Source organism: Poecilia reticulata, chromosome 21 (assembly GCF_904066995.2).
Source record: "Poecilia reticulata chromosome 21, P_reticulata-male-v2, whole genome shotgun sequence".
NCBI classification, from domain to species: domain Eukaryota; kingdom Metazoa; phylum Chordata; class Actinopteri; order Cyprinodontiformes; family Poeciliidae; genus Poecilia; species Poecilia reticulata.
The window spans coordinates 2,288,398-2,307,584 of record NC_088850.1 but is presented as its reverse complement, the minus strand read 5'-3'; the positions used below and the strand labels follow the sequence as shown (position 1 = coordinate 2,307,584).

Here is a 19,187-nt window from a genome sequence, read left to right as displayed (position 1 = left end):
AAACTACTGTTTCACGTTGAATTAGTGTGGTCATATAAAATGGAGCTTACTTATTTGAAGCTTTTATTTCAAAATAAAAGCTTCAATATTCCTCCAACATTAGTGCACGCCTATGGTGGTGCAATAATATTAGCATTTTTTATGTTTGTTTTCCTCAGGATAACATTAGCACAAATATTAGCATTTCACTGCCCTTGACTTAGCACTAGCCTTTCACCTAAAGTTAGCTATTAGCTAAATTTCTTATTAATTAGACATGCTTAGTATACTGAATGGAGCAAGTAAAATTAAACATATGGTCGTGTTGCTCCACATGCTACTGCCAGCATTTAGGCTACATTAGCAAATTGGCTAATTTTAGCTTATGCATTAATTTTAACATAATGAAACTTACAAGTACAGCTTAGTCAACATGCTTCTGCCTCTCCACAGGTTTTACTACATTGCAGTTTTCTTTAGCATTAATGCAAATTTTTAGCATCATAATGCTGGGTTAAAGCCGACGGGCACACTTTGGCATGCCCGTAAAATTTCTGCCGGAATTTTCTAATTTTATTATTAATAATACCATCACTGTTGTAGATGTTTTGATTTTCATATTTGTTTCTGTATTTATCATCAAAAATAATTTTCCCGAGAACAAAAATGCCATGGGGATAGAAATTATTTTCACGAAAAATGCAATGAACATTCAAGTTAAAATTGGTAGGCCAAACAGCACCAATCACAGTGGAAAAAATATTATTGCTCTTGCCATTTTCTAGTTGTTAAATAAACGAGCAGATAAAAGATGTTCAACATGCCAGTTTAAACTTTGAACTATTTGCAAAACGACTGAGCTCTGCAACATTAAAACATGGATAGAACTGTAACTACATTAATCATAGCTCTTCTTCTCTTCAGTTTTCTGTGGGTTCTGGTGGTGCAGCTCTGTGCTGCCTTCAGGAGAATGGGACATCAGAGTATCATCCAAAACTTCATCACATGGCATTTATGTGAAACCAGAGGTTTCAGTGGAAAAATTAAAGTTCCAGATCCTTTTAATGCCATGAGACAGAAACATGGATTATATCTTTTAAATCAACCTATTGATTTAGATTAATAGTTTACTGGACAGAAATTACAAAGAACAAATCTGGTTCTAATCAAATCCTAATGATTCAAATTGAAAGTGTCATGGAGTCATCAGCCTATGACATTAACACTGACATGAAAAATAATATTGAGAAATAAATATATCAATTCTAATTAAAAACATAAATAAGTGATCAGTTATTTACTGTTATGGTCTGGAAGATAATTATTCTCAGTACTAGATATGGTCTCAACAAACCCATGGCACTTCATCAATATTATTTCACCTTTTATCTGGAAATAGTGTCTTGTTTATTCTTGCCATACAGTCCTCTGTATTATTATTGAGCGAAGGTCTTGCCATACCAGTTTTTCCTCCGTGTTTACTTTAATTTCATAGTTTATTCTTGCATTTGTTCATTCATTTCCATTTAGTTTCCTTTGATTAGTATTGTCCTCTCTTGGATTATTGCTATGTCCACTTTAGTTTCTTTCCTGTTGCTAGATTTATTTTATCCTTTATTCACCATCAGTAATCTTCACTCATCACCTGCTGCGCCTCCTAATCGTCATGTTTCACATCATGTGTCGATTTTTCACTGTTCAGTGTCGGATTCTCTGTTTTTATGACATAATTCACATCTAGTTCGTCGCTCCGTTTTATGTCTCGCTTCTCCCGTTTCAAAGTTTTGCGCAATGTGCGTCTCTTTTTTGTTTATGTTTTAACTAACTATGGTGTGATGCGTTCAGGAAACTTATCGACGGGGAAAAGGCAGACTGACATAAACCTTTTAAAACAATGGAAACAATTTCGGTATCCTGATTATTGAAATTTAAAAGTGCTGTGTTGTTCCATCACCCGCTTCATACCGGACCACTTACAGCACTGATGTTAACGCTATAAAATGAATGCCCTTTATCGTGAATCACCCATGGAGGGATTTCTTTATTTAAATGGATTCATTTTTCAGAGGGATCGAGTAAGGGTATCGTGATTTTAGTAATTACATGTTCATAATAGCGATTTTCTGTTGTCCTTCCATGGAAGCAGGCGGCCTTCAAACGGTGAAGCTACTAGTAGCAGGAATGGAGCTGCACCAAGAAGCTACAAACACTGAATAGAAGGAGAGCTGCCATTGATACAGTTGCAGCCAAGCATGATTTAATGTTACGAAATACAATTTTAGAAAGTTGCTCAAAGAAACTGGTATTGTTGTTTATAAGGTGTAAAGTTTACCTTCGACCAAACGCCCCAAAGGAAACCCAGCGCCCTGAACGCCCCCCGGAGGGCGGTACCGCTCACGTTGAGAACCGCTGATTATATTCTGAAGCACAAACCTATGAAAATAAACTCGCATGAAGTCATTTTACATTATTAACATATACCAGGCAGAATAATCAAATTTAGATCAGAGAACATCTGTGGCACAGCTGTATCTACAGTAATAACAAAATGCAGTAAAGAAATGATTATTAGTATTAACTCGGTGAGAAATCACATTTCCAGCAATACAACAGAAAATGCCTAGTGTATTCAATAAATGCTTATAGAAATCAAATAAAACCATTAGTGGAAGAGAAACGTACCTAAATGCAAAAGTTGTCTTAAAAGCACAGAAAATCTCCACAATAAACTCTACAACAATACCATTTTAAATCAGTTTCCATTGTCATAAGTGTTTCATAGAGTTCAACATTCACAGCTGAGTAACTTTGTTTTTCCTTACAGTATTCCTGTCATGAAGTGTGTTTTGGAAGTGGTGAGGCAGACGCTGAGACCCAGGTTGAAGTGAAGGAAAGTTGATTTTAATGGCAATAATCCACAAGAAAAAAATGCAAAAATCCTGGCAGCAGAGCGAGAGTGGAAGGCTAAGGCTTGACAACTGGTAGCAACAGGAAAAACCAACGGGAAAAAACTACAGCCAGACTACAAGATAACTCTACACTCAATGAGAGAAACCACCAGGACCCGACAAGGAACACAGATGTCATTAAATACACAGAGAGTAATCAGGGAACGAGACACACCAGGGAACAATCAAGGGGAAAATCAGGACAGCACAGAGACTCACTAGAAACAGACCCTAAAATAAACACAGAGAAACACAAATCTCACTTAAATGTGATTTCCATTTGTAATAGGATTTGTCCTCATTTCCTGTCCCTAAAATATCACAACTAGAATGTTTATCTTTTGTGGATTCTCATGTGTTTAAAATTGGTTTCTGGATACATCCAGGTCCAGAAAGTTAACAACTGAAAGGTTTATCCTGTGTGGATTCTCATGTGTCGAATTAAATGTTGTTTTCTCCTACATCTGTATCCACAAAGATCACAACTGAAAGGTTTCTCACCCGTGTGGATTCTCATGTGTCTATTTAAACTTGATTCTGGCTACATCTGTATCCACAAAGATCACAACTGAAAGGTTTATCCTCTGTGTGGATTCTCATGTGTCTATTTAAACTTGATTTCTGGCTACATCTGTACCACAAAGATCACAACTGAAAGGTTTATCCTCTGTGGATTCTCATGTGTACACTTAAATTGTATTTTTGGCTACATCTGTATCCACAAAGATCACAACTGAAAGGTTTATCCTCTGTGTGGATTCTCATGTGTCTATTTAAATTGTATTTCTGGCTACATCTGTATCCACAAAGATCACAGCTGAAAGGTTTATCCTCTGTGTGGATTCTCATGTGTCTATTTAAACTTGATTTCTGGCTACATCTGTATCCACAAAGATCACAACTGAAAGGTTTATCCTCTGTGTGGATTTTCATGTGTACATTTAAATGCGATTGCTGGCTACATCTGTATCCACAAAGATCACAACTGAAAGGTTTTTCCTCTGTGTGGATTCTCATGTGTCTATTTAAACTTGATTTCTGGCTACATCTGTATCCACAAAGATCACAACTGAAAGGTTTTTCCTCTGTGTGGATTTTCATGTGTACATTTAAATGCGATTGCTGGCTACATCTGTATCCACAAAGATCACAACTGAAAGGTTTATCCTCTGTGTGGATTCTCATATGTCTATTTAAACTGGATTTCTGGCTACATCTGTATCCACAAAGATCACAACTGAAAGGTTTATCCTCTGTGTGGATTCTCATGTGTATCTTTAAACTTGATTTCTGGCTACATCTGTATCCACAAAGATCACAACTGAAAGGTTTCTCTCCTGTATGGATTCTCATGTGTTGTCCAAGTTTCTTCTGTTGCTAAATGTGTGTCCACACAATTTACAGAGATGTTCACGTCCTGCTATGGTTCTCGCATGTCCTTTTGATGTTGGATTTCTATTACATATTTCACCATAGTCATCACAAATAAACTTCATTTCAACCTGAACTTTCCTCATTGAGTCTGGGGTTTTCTTTGAAGTAAAGGGTTTCATATTATCCTCAAAATTTGGAGAACCTTTAGTTGAATGGCTCACCTTTCTGACATTTCCCCTGCATTTGCCATTTGGTCTGTAATCTGGCAATTGTCCAAGTTTAAAGTGACCATTATTTACATCAGCTTCTTCCTCCTCCTCAATTAGTTCAGTCTCTGATGAGTTGGAATAATCTCCATGATATCGAGTCTTGATAGGTTCTGCTGCTTCACAGTGATCTTCTGGTAACTCTCTGTCTTGCATGTGGTGCCGATGAAGGCGAGATGATGGGAGAAACTCTTCATCATCCTCATTCATGGTTGGTGGGAGAGACTCTGGACCTTGTAAGTCAAAACCTGGACCATGTTCTTCTGGAGCATCTTCTTTAAGCAGCAACATCTGCTGAGCATCTGCAGGAACCAATGAAGCAAATTACAAACATAAGAAACCACTGCAGCTTTATATTCACATCATTACTTGAGTTAAAAACCATCCTACGTAAATTTTAGACTTCAGATCGAACTGCCATTTTGTTCGCTCTGAGGCAACATCCCCACCGGAAATCAGCATTTTAAGCCTGTTTTTGATAGCATCTCTTCACCAGCAACAGTGATAACAAAGACCAGTTTAAAGTTGAAGCACTGAACTGAGCTGGGAGAGCCGAACAATCACACAGTCCCTGTCTCCTTGCAGCAGCTTCACCTCTAGCAGCATTTATATAAACCATCTATGTGGCTCATTTTTGGACAAAACTGCACCACAGTATTTGTTAGGTATAAAAGTCACACCACTTGTTTAGCGTATACAAGCTTAATGTAAAACCCAAACGGGTCTGTCACTGTAATACAATTTGCTAGGTACATAATTGTCCCAGAAATTATTAAAATAAACTAAGGGCATCAAATTCATTTTTATTTTGGGTCATATCAAAACTATGAATGTCCTCAAAGAGCTGGATGTGGTAAAACATGTTTATAAAATCCATTAATAAACCTCTAAAATGTGAATAAATAGTTTCCTCTGCACTCAATGGATACCTTTTTAACAGTTAAATAAACCTGAACATTATTTCACATTGATTTAGTTTAGCAGTTTTGTGGTCAGTGGAAAAACAAAAAACTATTCTGGCTTTAATCTTCTGAGATTAAAAGTCAAAATTTTGAGAAAAATAGTCTAAATTTTTTACTTTTGACATTAGAAGATTAAAAATTATAATAATTCTTTCTTGGTTCTTTACGTTGTTGTGATTGAATGCAGACTTCCCAGACCAAAGTGCCTCTATACCCAGTTTCAGAGCTAATGAGGAAGAGGGTCTGACTCCAACCATCATTTGAACAGTTTGTTCAATCTGGGTGAAGATCAGAAAGATAACCGACTTCAAGCCTAAATGATGAGAGTTATCTAGAAAAAGAAAGCCAAAGACCTGAACATAATCTTCAATGGCTTTAGGAACCAGAGCTCCACTGAACCAAGAGCAGCAGAAAAGGTGAATGTTTCAATGATGAATCAAATTGGAAACGTATATTTGCATTGGGATTCAGTCACTCTTCCATCAGATAGAAAGCTAATTTGCTAACACAGACAAACATTTTCTCAACTTTCTGTTAAGAAGATAAACCTCAGAAAGCTGCTCCTGGACAATTACTGATAAGAAAACATACAGACCTAATCTATGCAGCAGGACTTTGGGGTTGAAATCAGCCTCCAGCGTTTTGCCTCGATGCTCCATTTCTTCTAATGGAGACCGCTCCTCTTCACAACCAGAGCGATTGGTCAACTGGTGGTGAGGTCAACTTGTGGGTCCAGCTGAGAGAGACAGGAACCACAAAATGAACCATGTTAAAAAGCTACAAATCATTGTAAAATATAATCTGATTCTATAACTCATCTATTAGGATCTTTAGTTGGTCCCAGTTATTCTCACAGGACAATAGTTAGGTTTCTTAATGTGCAGTATTGTACTTTTTACTTTAGTTCAACAAACAGAATAGAGACATCGGCTAAAGTTTGGTAACCAAAGAAAAAATGTTCAAAGATTACAGAATAAGTAAAACTAATAATTAAAACTGAAAAATGACTAAATAAATGACATAACATAACAAACATAGCAGTGGCCTCTGACCCTACAAGCAACATCCAAAGAGCTGATTTAGACAAAAGCAGTAATTTAAAGCGTGTGGAAGAACTTCATGCATTATTTCCTCAAAGTTTTAATTCCACAGCAATATTTCAGCTCACCAGGACGCTGGAGTTCAGATGATCCCACAACTGATCCTCAGCAGGAAATGGCCGCTCTGCGCCGCACTCGGCTCTTCTTCACCATCCGTTTCTGAAACACACCATCCTGTTAAAATACTGCCTGCTCAACACTTTACTGCGAAGGTACAAACATATTTCAACAAACTATGACAATATTTACAGTTTCTTTACCAGAAATATCATCTAATCATGAAACCAGCACGCGTTGTCCCCGCACGACCCAAGATGGAGAAACAGGAAATCCTATTATTCAGTTTCTTCTTCCTCTTGCGGTTTTTGCGGGTTGGCAAAAAAAAATAAGCCTTCCGGTGCCGCCACCTACTGGTGAGGAGTGCAGGTAAAATTGGCGATTTTATTCTATTGTCAGAGCGAAACTATTTAAATTTGGTTAGGACTGTCAGTGTTAGATATTGAAACAAGTACAAAAAACTTTTCTCTCACATATAAGTATTACAAATGTCTATATGTTGGATATCTTAAGTTTTGAGAAAATATTTTTTCATAAATATTTAGACGTAAAAGTATCCATACCTTTTGCATACTTAGTTATTTTCATTAAACAGAGCAGTTCATTTCAAATGACAAGAGGAATTCCTTAAGAATAAAAATCCAATCTACATTTTCTGTTTCAACAGCATTTCAATAATAAATTTAAATTAGGTGTATATTGTAAAAGCAGCATTTTATATTCCTACTTCTGATCAGAAAAACATGTGGTAACAATAAAAGATCAATTTAAATCTAGTATTAATCAGAAGTGTGAATAATTTTGAGCCGTAATTATTTTAGAAATATTTCTTTACGCATAGAATGGTGTAATAAAAACACAATTTAACCTTTGTTTGGATTGTTTATTCCAATGAATTTTCAAAAACCAGAATTCCTTTCGATGCACTACATTACCAACAAAGACTAAATTTGGAGCAGAAACATGGTTTTAACCCTCCTGTCGTCCTCATTTTCTGTATACACCCTGTGTCCTCCGGGTCAAAATGACCCGTCTTCACTAAACCCCCAATATAAGCAGCTTAATTGAATTTTAAACACCAAATTTCATCTTGTATATTGTCATTCACCACAAAATGTGTGAATACTTGAGTTTTCCCTCTCCACTTGAATTTCTATAGCTTAAGAAAATAAAAAAATGTGCAAAAAGGAGTTTGAATGCATTTTATTCATCTCAGTGACTCATTTTTTTACTTTTCCAGTGAACAATTTAAGAAAATGTACAATACAAAAATATGAAAAATAACATAACCCATTCAATAATTAGCACATGTAGGGCAGTATGCAAGTGCACAGCCTTGCAGATATATTTCTACACCTGCAGCACACAGTATGTGTTTACAGTCCTTCTTTTGAGGCAGAACTGACATCTCTTCCTCTTACTTGGCTTAGCTGGGAAGTGGCTGTGGTAGATGGATCCTCAGGTTGATCAGGAGCTGCTGCACTCTGAACAGCTTTCACAACTGCTGCTGAGGCTTCTGTGCGGGGGACATGCTTCCTTCTTTCAATGAGTGGAGTTACAAGTGCCTTTCCTAGCTGCTCCAGGAACACCCTCCTCTTGTTGTGCTTACGAGACATCCAGGTTGGGTTGATGTCTCTCCAAATCACAAAGGCATTGTAGGAGGACACATCAATGATGTTGTGGAAGATGACCAGGGGCCAGCGGGCGGTCATTCTTCTGCAGCTATATGTTCCAATCACCTTGTCTAGGTTGTCCACACCCCCTTTGTTGTGGTTGTATTCCAGGATGATGATTGGCTTCCTGTCCTCACGATCACTAATGTCACCGTCTTTGTGCAGTGTGCTCAGAAGAACTACATTCTTGTTTTTCTTTGGGAGGTAGGAAACTAGAGTGGTGGTGGGCGTGAAGGCAAACTTTGAGGAGAAGACCTCTCTCTCCTTTGACGCAAGCAGTGCAGGTGGGAGCTCAGGCTTGTTCTTTCGAACTGTACCAATCATGGTGATCTTCCTCTTCAGGAGCTGCTGTCCGAGTTCATAAGAGGTGAAGAAATTGTCACGTCACATTGTGACCCCTCAGTCCCTCTGTCACATTAAGCACAACTCGCATCCCCTGGTTCTTCTCTGGGCATCCACTGGTTGACTTCCCAGTGTAGACTTGCATTTTCCAAGCATAGCTTGATTTGGCATCGCAAGCCACCCATGACTTGATCCCATATTTTGCTGGCTTGCTGGGCATATACTGCCGGAAAGGACAACGACCTTTGGACAAAAGACATTAGCATCAGTGATTAGTATCAGTGTCACAGAAAACAGTCAAAGAAATCAATAGTGAAAATCACTTTTATTACAAATATGAAAACAGATTACCTCTAAATGGAACCAGTTGCTCATCCACTGTTACATCAGGCCCTGGATTGTAGAGGTAGGGCAACCGCTCCACCCACTTGTCCCATACCTCTCTTATGGCTGCAAGTTTGTCTGTCACACGTCTTGCTGGTCTTGATTCACGGTCATCAAATCGTATCAGTCTTGAGTAGGTGTGAAAGAGTTTGAGTGGCATTGTGGCTCGGTTGAGTGGCATTGTGGCTCGGAAAATTGGCCTTCCACTCTCTGCATCCCATAGACTAGCTGCAGCCTCACCTTGGGACCTGTATACACCTGCTAGGATTAGCAGCCCTAAGTAGGCCTGCAGGTCAATCTCATCCATCTTTTTCCAGCTGTCTCCATATTTGCGAAAACCCTCCAGATTTGTCATCTCCAGGATTATTTTTTCTATTGCTGGTGTGATAAACAGGTAGAATGTAGAAACAATATCATGGGCATGAGAAACGGCATACCTTGTGGGTTCTGGGGTCATCTTTATAATGTTTTGTTCTGCATGCCTGCCGTGTTGGTCATATGCCGCTGAGGACCATGTTATTTTGCCATGATGATTCATCATGCTCTGGGTTGTATTCCTCTCCATCTTCTTCTTCGGATACATCCTCTGCTTCCTCTTCTGAATCAGAGTTATCTTGCTGGACATGTGAGAAAATCGCCTCTAAAGCCTCTTCAGTGTTATAACGCACACTCATGGCTTCAGCACAGACACAATTCAGGGTCCTGTTATGCAGGACCTTTATAACCTCTTGAAATAACAGGTGTCTTCTGAAGTCTGTGAGAACACCACCTGATTTGCCTTGTTTACTTCTGCTACTGATTGATCTGAGACACAACTAAAACTTTGTTACATTTGTGGTTTGGAAATAACTCTGTGACCTTGATTTCAACTCTATTTGCCTCACGGGTCATTTTGACCCGAAGACCATCTTTGAACCTTTTTTGTACAGCTACATGGAATGTAAATAAAAACAACATTAACTTTTCTATGTATGGGCCAATCTAGGAAAGTCTTAAAATCTCAAGTTAAAAAAATAACATTTAGGGATTTTGGGGGGTTTAACACAGTGGCGGGTAATTTTGACCCGAGGACAACAGGAGGGTTAAATGGATTCATTTTTCAGAGGGATACAAAGTAAGGGTATCGTGATTTTAGTAATTACATGTTCATAAGAGCGATTTTCTGTTGTCCTTCCATGGAAGCAGGCGGCCTTCAAACGGTGAAGCTACTAGTAGCAGAATGGAGCTGCACCAAGAAGCTACAAACACTGAATAGGAGAGCTGCCATTGATACAGTTGCAGCCAAGCATGATTTAATGTTACGAAATACAATTTTAGAAAGTTGCTCAAAGATTAAACTGGTATTGTTGTGCTTATAAGATGTAAAGTTTACCTTCGACCAAACGCCCCCCAAAGGAATCCCAGCGCCCCCTGCCGTCCTCTGAACGCCCCCTGGAGGGCGGTACTGCTCAGGTTGAGATCCGCTAGACTAGACTATTTTCTGAAGCACAACAAACCTATGAAAATAAACTCGCATGAAGTCATTTTACATTATTGAACATATACACCACCAGGCAGAATCATCAAACCGCTAACAAGATCAGAGAACATCTGTGGCACAGCTGTATCTACAGCAATAACAAAAATGCAGTAAAGAAATCTGATTTATTAGTATCAACTCAGTGAGAAATCACATTTCCAGCAATACAACAGAAAATGCCTAGTGTATTCAATAAAATGCTTATAGAAATCAAATCAAACCATTAGTGGAAGAGAAACGTACCTAAATGCAAAAGTTGTCCTTAAAAGCACAGAAAATCTCCACAATAAACTCTACAACAATACCATTTTAAATCAGTTTCCATTGTCATAAGTGTTTCATAGAGTTCAACATTCACAGCTGAGTAACTTTGTTTTTCCTTACAGTATTCCTGTCATGAAGTGTGTTTTGGAAGTGGTGAGGCAGACGCTGAGACCCAGGTTGAAGTGAAGGAAAGGTGATTTTAATGTCAATAATCCACAAGAAAAAAATGTAAAAATCCTGGCAGCAGAGCGAGAGTGGAAGGCTAAGGCTTGACAAATTGTAGCAACAGGAAAAACCAACGGAAAAAAAACTACAGCCAGACTACAAGATTACTTTACACTCAATGAGACAAACGACCAGGACCCGACAAGGAACAAAGAACACAGATGTCATTAAATATACAGAGAGTAATCAGGAAACGAGACACACCTGGAAACAATCAAGGGGAAATCAGGACAGCACAGAGACTCACTAGAAACAGACCCTAAAATAAACACAGAGAAACTCAAATCCTCGCACTTCCATTTGTAATAAGATTTGTCCCCATTTCCTGTCCCTAAAATATCACAACTAGAATGTCTATCCTGTGTGGATTCTCATGTGTCGAATTAAATTTTGTTTTCTGCTACATCTGTATCCACAAAGATCACAACTGAAAGGTTTTTCCTCAGTGTGGATTCTCATGTGTACATTTAAACTTGATTTCTGGCTACATCTGTATCCACAAAGGTCACAACTGAAAGGTTTTTCCTCTGTGTGGATTCTCATGTGTAAATTTAAATTTGATTTCTGCTACATTTGTATCCACAAAGGTCACAACTGAAAGGTTTTTCCTCTGTGTGGATTCTCATGTGTACATTTAAACTTGATTTCTGGCTAAATTTGTAGCCACAAAGATCACAACTGAAAGGTTTATCCTGGGTGTGGATTCTCATGTGTACATTTAAACTTGATTTTCTGCTACATTTGTATCCACAAAGGTCACAACTGAAAGGTTTTTCCTCTGTGTGGATTCTCATGTGTACATTTAAACTTGATTTCTGGCTACATCTGTATCCACAAAGATCACAACTGAAAGGTTTATCCTCTGTGTGGATTCTCATGTGTACATTTAAAATTGATTTTCTGTTACATCTGTATCCACAAAGGTCACAACTGAATGGTTTCTCTCCTGTGTGGATTCTCATGTGTACATTTAAATTTGATTTGTGGCTACATCTGTATCCACAAAGATCACAACTGAAAGGTTTATCCTCTGTGTGGATTCTCATGTGTCCACTTAAACTTGATTTTCTGCTACATCTGTATCCACAAAGGTCACAACTGAATGGTTTCTCTCCTGTGTGGATTCTCATGTGTACATTTAAATTTGATTTGTGGCTACATCTGTATCCACAAAGATCACAACTGAAAGGTTTATCCTCTGTGTGGATTCTCATGTGTCTATTTAAACTTGATTTTACACTACATTTGTATCCACAAAGATCACAACTGAAAGGTTTCTCTCCTGTATGGATTCTCATGTGTCCACTTAAACTTGATTTTCTGCTACATCTGTATCCACAAAGATTACAACTGAAAGGTTTATCCTCTGTGTGGATTCTCATGTGTACATTTAAAATGTATTTCTGGCTACATCTGTATCCACAAAGATCACAACTGAAAGGTTTATCCTCTGTGTGGATTATTATGTGTCTATTTAAATTTGATTTCTGGCTACATCTGTATCCACAAAGATCACAACTGAAAGGTTTATCCTCTGTGTGGATTCTCATGTGTACCTTTAAATATGACTTCTGGCTACATCTGTATCCACAAAGATCACAACTGAAAGGTTTCTCTTCTGTATGGACTCTCATGTGTGTGTCCAAGTTTCTTCTGTTGCTAAATGTGTGTCCACACAATTTACAGAGATGTTCACGTCCTGCTATGGTTCTTGCATGTCCTTTTGATGTTGGATTTCTATTACATATTTCACCATTGTCATCACAAATAAACTTCATTTCAACCTGAACTTTCCTCATTGAGTCTGGGGTTTTCTTTGAAGTAAAGGGTTTCCTTTTATCCTCAAAGTTTGGAGAACCTTTAGGGGAATTGCTCACCTTTCTGTCATTTGCCCTGTACTTACTATTTGGTCTGTAATCTGGCAATCGTCCAAGTTGAAAGTGAACATTATTTACATCAGCTTCTTCCTCCTCCTCAATGAGTTCAGTCTCTGATGAGTTGGAATAATCTCCATGATATTGAGTCTTGATAGGTTCTGCTGCTTCACGGTGATCTTCTGGTAACTCTCTGTCTTGCATGTGGTGCCGATTAAGGCGAGATGATGGGAGAAACTCTTCATCATCCTCATTCATGGTTCGTGGGAGAGACTCTGGACCTTGTAAGTTAAAACCTGGACCATGTTCTTCTGGAGCATCTTCTTTAAGCAGCAACATCTGCTGAGCATCTGCAGGAACCAATGAAGCAAATGACAAACATAAGAAACCACTGCAGCTTTATATTCACATCATTACTTGAGTTAAAAACCATCCTACGTAAATTTTAGACTTCAGATCGAACTGCCATTTTGTTCGCTCTGAGGCAACACCCCCACCGGAAATCAGCATTTTAAGCCTGTTTTTGATAGCATCTCTTCACCAGCAACAGTGATAACAAAGACCAGTTTAAAGTTGAAGCACTGAACTGAGCTGGGAGAGCCGAACAATCACACAGTCCCTGCCTCCTTGCAGCAGCTTCACCTCTAGCAGCATTTATATAAACCAGCTATGTGGCTCATTTTTGGACAAAACTGCATCACAGTATTTGTTAAGTATAAAAGTCACACCACTTGTTTAGCGTATACAAGCTTAATGTAAAACCCAAACGGGTCTGTCACTAGAATACAATTAGCTAGGTACATAATTTTCCCAGAAATGATTAAAATAAACTGAGGGCATCAAATTAATTTCTATTTTGGGTCTAATCAAAATTATGAATGTCCTCAAAGAGCTGGATGTGGTAAAACATGTTTATAAAATCCATTAATAAACCTCTAAAATGTGAATAAATAGTTTCTTCTGCACTCAATGGATACCTTTTTAACAGTTAAATAAACCTGAACATAATTTCACATTGATTTAGTTTAGCAGTTTTGTGGTCAGTGGAAAAACAAAAAACTATTCTGGCTTTAATCTTCTGAGATCAAAAGTCAAAATTTTGAGAAAACAGTCTAAATATTTGACTTTTGATATTAGAAGATTAAAATCATAATAATTCTTACATGGTTCTTTACGTTGTTGTGATTGAATGCAGACTTCCCAGACCAAAGTGCCTCTATACCCAGTTTCAGAGCTAATGAGGAAGAGGGTCTGACTCCAACCATCATTTGAACAGTTTGTTCAATCTGGGTGAAGATCAGAAAGATAACCGACTTCAAGCCTAAATGATAAGAGTTATCTAGAAAAAGAAAGCCAAAGACCTGAACATAATCTTCAATGGCTTTAGGAACCAGAGCTCCACTGAACCAAGAGCAGCAGAAAAGTTGAATGATGATGAATCAAATTGGAAACGTATATTTGCATTGGGATTCAGTCACTCTTCCATCAGATAGAAAGCTAATTTGCTAACACAGACAAACATTTTCTCAACTTTCTGTTAAGAAGATAAACCTCAGAAAGCTGCTCCTGAACAATTACTGATAAGAAAACATACAGACCTAATCTATGCAGCAGGACTTTGGGGTTGAAATCAGCCTCCAGCGTTTTGCCTCGATGCTCCATTTCTTCTAATGGAGACCGCTCCTCTTCACAACCAGAGCGATTGGTCAACTGGTGGTGAGTTCAACTTGTGGGTCCAGCTGAGAGAGACAGGAACCACACAATGAACCATGTTAAAAAGCTACAAATCATTGTAAAATATAATCTGATTCTATAACTCATCTATTAGGATATTTAGTTAGTCCCAGTTATTCTCACAGGACAATAGTTAGGTTTCTTAATGTGCAGTATTGTACTTTTTACTTTAGTTCAACAAACAGAATAGAGACATCGGCTAAAGTTTGGTAACCAAAGAAAAAATGTTTAAAGCTTACAGAATAAGTAAAACTAATAATTAAAACTGAAAAATGACTAAATAAATGACATAACAAACATAGCAGTGGCCTCTGACCCCTACAAGCAACATCCAAAGAGCTGATTTAGACAAAAGCAGTAATTTAAAGCGTGTGGAAGAACTTCATGCATTATTTCATCAAAGTTTTAATTCCACAGCAATATTTCAGCTCACCAGGACGCTGGAGTTCACAGATGATCCCACAACTGATCCTCAGCAGGAAATGGCCGCTCTGCGCCGCACTCGGCTCTTCTTCACCATCCGTTTCTGAAACACACCATCCTGTTAAAATACTGCCTGCTCAACACTTTACTGCGAAGGTACAAACATATTTCAACAAACTATGACAATATTTACAGTTTCTTTTACCATAAAATTATCATCTAATCATGAAAACCAGCACGCGTTGTCCCCGCACGACCCAAGATGGAGAAACAGGAAATCCTATTATTCAGTTTCTTCTTCCTCTTGCGGTTTTTGCGGGTTGGAAAAAAAAATAAGCCTTCCGGTGCCGCCACCTACTGGTGAGGAGTGCAGGTAAAATTGGCGATTTTATTCTATTGTCAGAGCGAAAACTATTTAAATTTGGTTAGGACTGTCAGTGTTAGATATTGAAACAAGTACAAAAACTTTTCTCTCACATATAAGTATTACAAATGTCTATATGTTGTATATCTTAAGTTTTTGAGAAAATATTTTTTCATAAATATTTAGACGTAAAAGTATCCATACCTTTTGCATACTTAATTTTCATTCAACAGAGCAGTTCATTTCAAATGACAAGAGGAATTCCTTAAGAATAAAAATCCAATCTACATTTTCTGTTTTCAACAGCATTTCAATAATAAATTTTAAATTAGGTGTATATTGTAAAAGCAACATTTTATATTCCTACTTCTGATCAGAAAAACATGTGGTAACAATAAAAGATCAATTTAAATCTAGTATTAATCAGAAGTGTGAATAATTTTGAGCCGTAATTATTTTAGAAATATTTCTTTACGCATAGAATGGTGTAATAAAAACACAATTTAACTTTTGTTTGGATTGTTTATTCCAATGAATTTTCAAAAACCAGAATTCCTTTCGATGCACTACATTACCAACAAAGACTAAATTTGGAGCAGAAACATGGTTTTAAGAAAACTTTCAGCTCTTCTAAATGTATGGCTCCATGACAGGAGCAGCCACAATGGATAAGGTGAAATTTTGAGATACTTGTGACAAAGTAATGATCTTTTCAGGAAGGATCAGAGCAGACTACCTGCTAAGTCCCTGAATACTTGAAAAGAACATTTTCATAGGAAAATCACCGTTTTTGACTTAATTATATTTACAGAGTGATTAGGATTTTTATTACATTAAATATTACAAAAGTTGACATTAAAACAAATACAAATAGATTTTTGCAATACATCTAGAAAGCTGAAAACAACAGGAGGATTTTCTATTTATTTACATTTTAAGAGTCGTAACTAACTGCAGCTTGAAATGGATCCAACCAAATCTCTCAATATTTCACTGACAGCTAGCTACACATGTTTTATTTAAAGATAAAGTGCAGCTGAATTAGCCTCCGGTGATTTAATATGCAGGGGAATTTTTACATGAAGATGCATTTAATTGGCAAATAGTGACCTGTACTTGTTTAGTACTGGTCTTGTTTGGTCTAATCCAAGTTTAGATCCTTAAGAATCTACAGACTAGACGTTTCTCAACCTTTTTTGGGCCAGTGCCCCCCTAGACTTTATCCAGGTCCCTCACCGCCCCCACCAAAGAATTTGTAGGCTACTTTACACTGACTATTATTGGGGCCTGCCATGCAATGCATGGAGGCACCTATTGTTCTACACCTAATAGAATGTTTCTTTATTTATTTATTTTATTCCGTCACCGTTAATGCAGAGGGAGCTATTATTTTTATTGGGATTCGGAGTTACCATGGCGACATGATTCGCAAAAAATGAAAAAATCCAAATCCCATTAAAGTCAATGGAGCGAGGAAAAATAAAATACTTAAAATACCCTATTTTTGAGGAATTTCTGTGTCGTCATAAATTGACGTATGTTACGACCACTTGTGCAATAAAACAACCAATATAAAAAGGACAATATTTATTAGTACAAAATAAGAGGATGTATATTTGCAAAACAATAAGTATACAAATAAATGAAAACTATGGAAAAGGAAATCAAAAGGAAATCAAAAGGAAATCAAAAGGAACAGCAGGGTGCAGCAACAACTGCAAAAAACAAAGAAACAAAATTACCAAAACGCCTATTAAATCTTTGAAATATAACCATGCAATTCAATTAAAAATTAAACAAAGCCTACCTGCAGCGTCGATCAACCACACGCCCAGGTAAAGCACTTGTCAATTACAACATGTAGTGTGGCCCTATATAAAGAACACCAAACACTGAGTTGATATAAATCAAATTAAAAGAGTTTTGTCTTTACAATAAAAAGCACACACAAACCTGATGACAAACAGTGGAAGGCGTGGGCCAACACACCTGGTCCAACACAGAGGAGATTGACAATCTGCCACCAGTCCCGACAGCTTCCCTTTATGGGCGCTTGAGATGTGGAGGCAGCGACCCCTGGTGGTTCCACTGTTACACGTAGAAATGCCATTCAAATTTCAGTTTGTAGATATGTCCGTGATCTCTTCTAAAGTGAAGACAGTACGTCAATACCAAGTACAGTTTGTCCACATCTTGTCTCCAAGCGACCCAAAGTTTTAGATTTTCATAAAATTAGAGTGTACCTGAAACCAGCTGCCGCTCCGTTAGTGAGAAAAAAAGTGGATTTCGGACCCCTAAATAATTTTTAAATAACCGCCACGCCTACAGGTATGGCTCTATCAATATTGAAGTCAGTCATGACATTCACACGCATGCCTGCTCCCGTAAAATGTATTCAAAATTTCTCTAAGGCTTACTTTTTTCTTTCGAGGTGCTTTAGAGCAAAGTCATCGTAGAGCGTAAATCTGACGCTCTCAAGTGTTTTCCATACATTTCTGAAAATTTAGGTGCTCAGCGCACACCATTTTTCTCTCATCGCTGTTATTACTATGAGTGAGGTAGAGATATGAATCGCAGGACTATCGGAGACGACAAATAGCCCTCTCATACGCTTCAAACGGTTTTCGAATACGTATCACGGTTCCCGAACAGGAAGGAGTTGTTCGGACAGCTTTTTTTAGTGAAACTGGCTGGCTCAAACAGATAGAATTATGTCTCCCCCTGTGTGTCTCTCTCACGGCTGGCAGTTGGCAGAGAGGATTAATCACCATAGCAACAGAACACAGGCCACAGCTGCTGATTCAGACTACAAACACGTGGCCACCTCTGTAGTTCTAACTACGGCAAGCACCCAGTTAAAGCAGAGGGCTAGGTTTAACCCCACCACTGTTACACATTGGATCAGAGTGACCATTTAAAATGAAGCTTAATAAGAATTTCAAAATAAAAGCCTTGACCATTTTTACATCGTGCAATTGCTCTATTCGTCATTATATAACTGGTGTTACCAAACCACTGTTACACACTGGATTAGTGTGGCCATTTCAAATGATGTTAACTGAAATTTTCAAAATAAAAGCCTTGACCATTTTTACATCAAGCAATTGGTCTGTAGGGATTTACATGACTGTTTTAACCAAACTACTGTTTCACGTTGAATTAGTGTGGTCATATAAAATGGAGCTTACTTATTTTGAAGCTTTTATTTCAAAATAAAAGCTTCAATATTCCTCCCACATTAGTGCACCGCCTATGGTGGTGCAATAATATTAGCATTTTTTATGTTTGTTTTCCTCAGGATAACATTAGCACAAATATTAGCATTTCACTGCCCTTGACTTAGCACTAGCCTTTCACCTAAAGTTAGCTATTAGCTAAATTTCTTATTAATTAGACATGCTTAGTATACTGAATGGAGCAAGTGAAATTAAAACAATATGGTTGTGTTGCTCCACATGCTACTGCCAGCATTTAGGCTAACATTAGCAAATTGGCTAATTTTAGCTTATGCATTAACTTTAACATAATGAAACTTACAACTACAGCTTAGTCAACATGCTTCTGCCTCTCCACAGGTTTTACTACATTGCAGTTTTCTTTAGCATTAATGCAAATTTTTAGCATCATAATGCTGGGTTAAAGCCGACGGGCACACTTTGGCATGCCCCGTAAAATTTCTGCAGGAATTTTCTAATTTTA

The 19,187-nt window shown here is 37.7% G+C and overlaps 2 pseudogenes across 2 annotated transcripts; both read right to left on the bottom strand.

The window, feature by feature from the left end:
* Window positions 1-3,587: 3,587 nt before the first annotated feature.
* On the bottom strand, window positions 3,588-6,880 carry LOC145549835 (uncharacterized; annotated as a pseudogene). Its single transcript, XR_014085686.1, has 3 exons — window positions 6,698-6,880; window positions 6,125-6,265; window positions 3,588-4,869 (listed from the first exon to the last, which is right to left on the bottom strand). The product of XR_014085686.1 is annotated as an uncharacterized LOC145549835 (transcript).
* A 3,830-nt stretch (window positions 6,881-10,710) lies between these two features.
* On the bottom strand, window positions 10,711-15,558 carry LOC145549848 (uncharacterized; annotated as a pseudogene). The gene is made up of 4 exons (XR_014085699.1): window positions 15,330-15,558; window positions 15,135-15,227; window positions 14,566-14,706; window positions 10,711-13,317 (listed from the first exon to the last, which is right to left on the bottom strand). The product of XR_014085699.1 is annotated as an uncharacterized LOC145549848 (transcript).
* Between the last annotated feature and the right edge of the window lie 3,629 nt (window positions 15,559-19,187).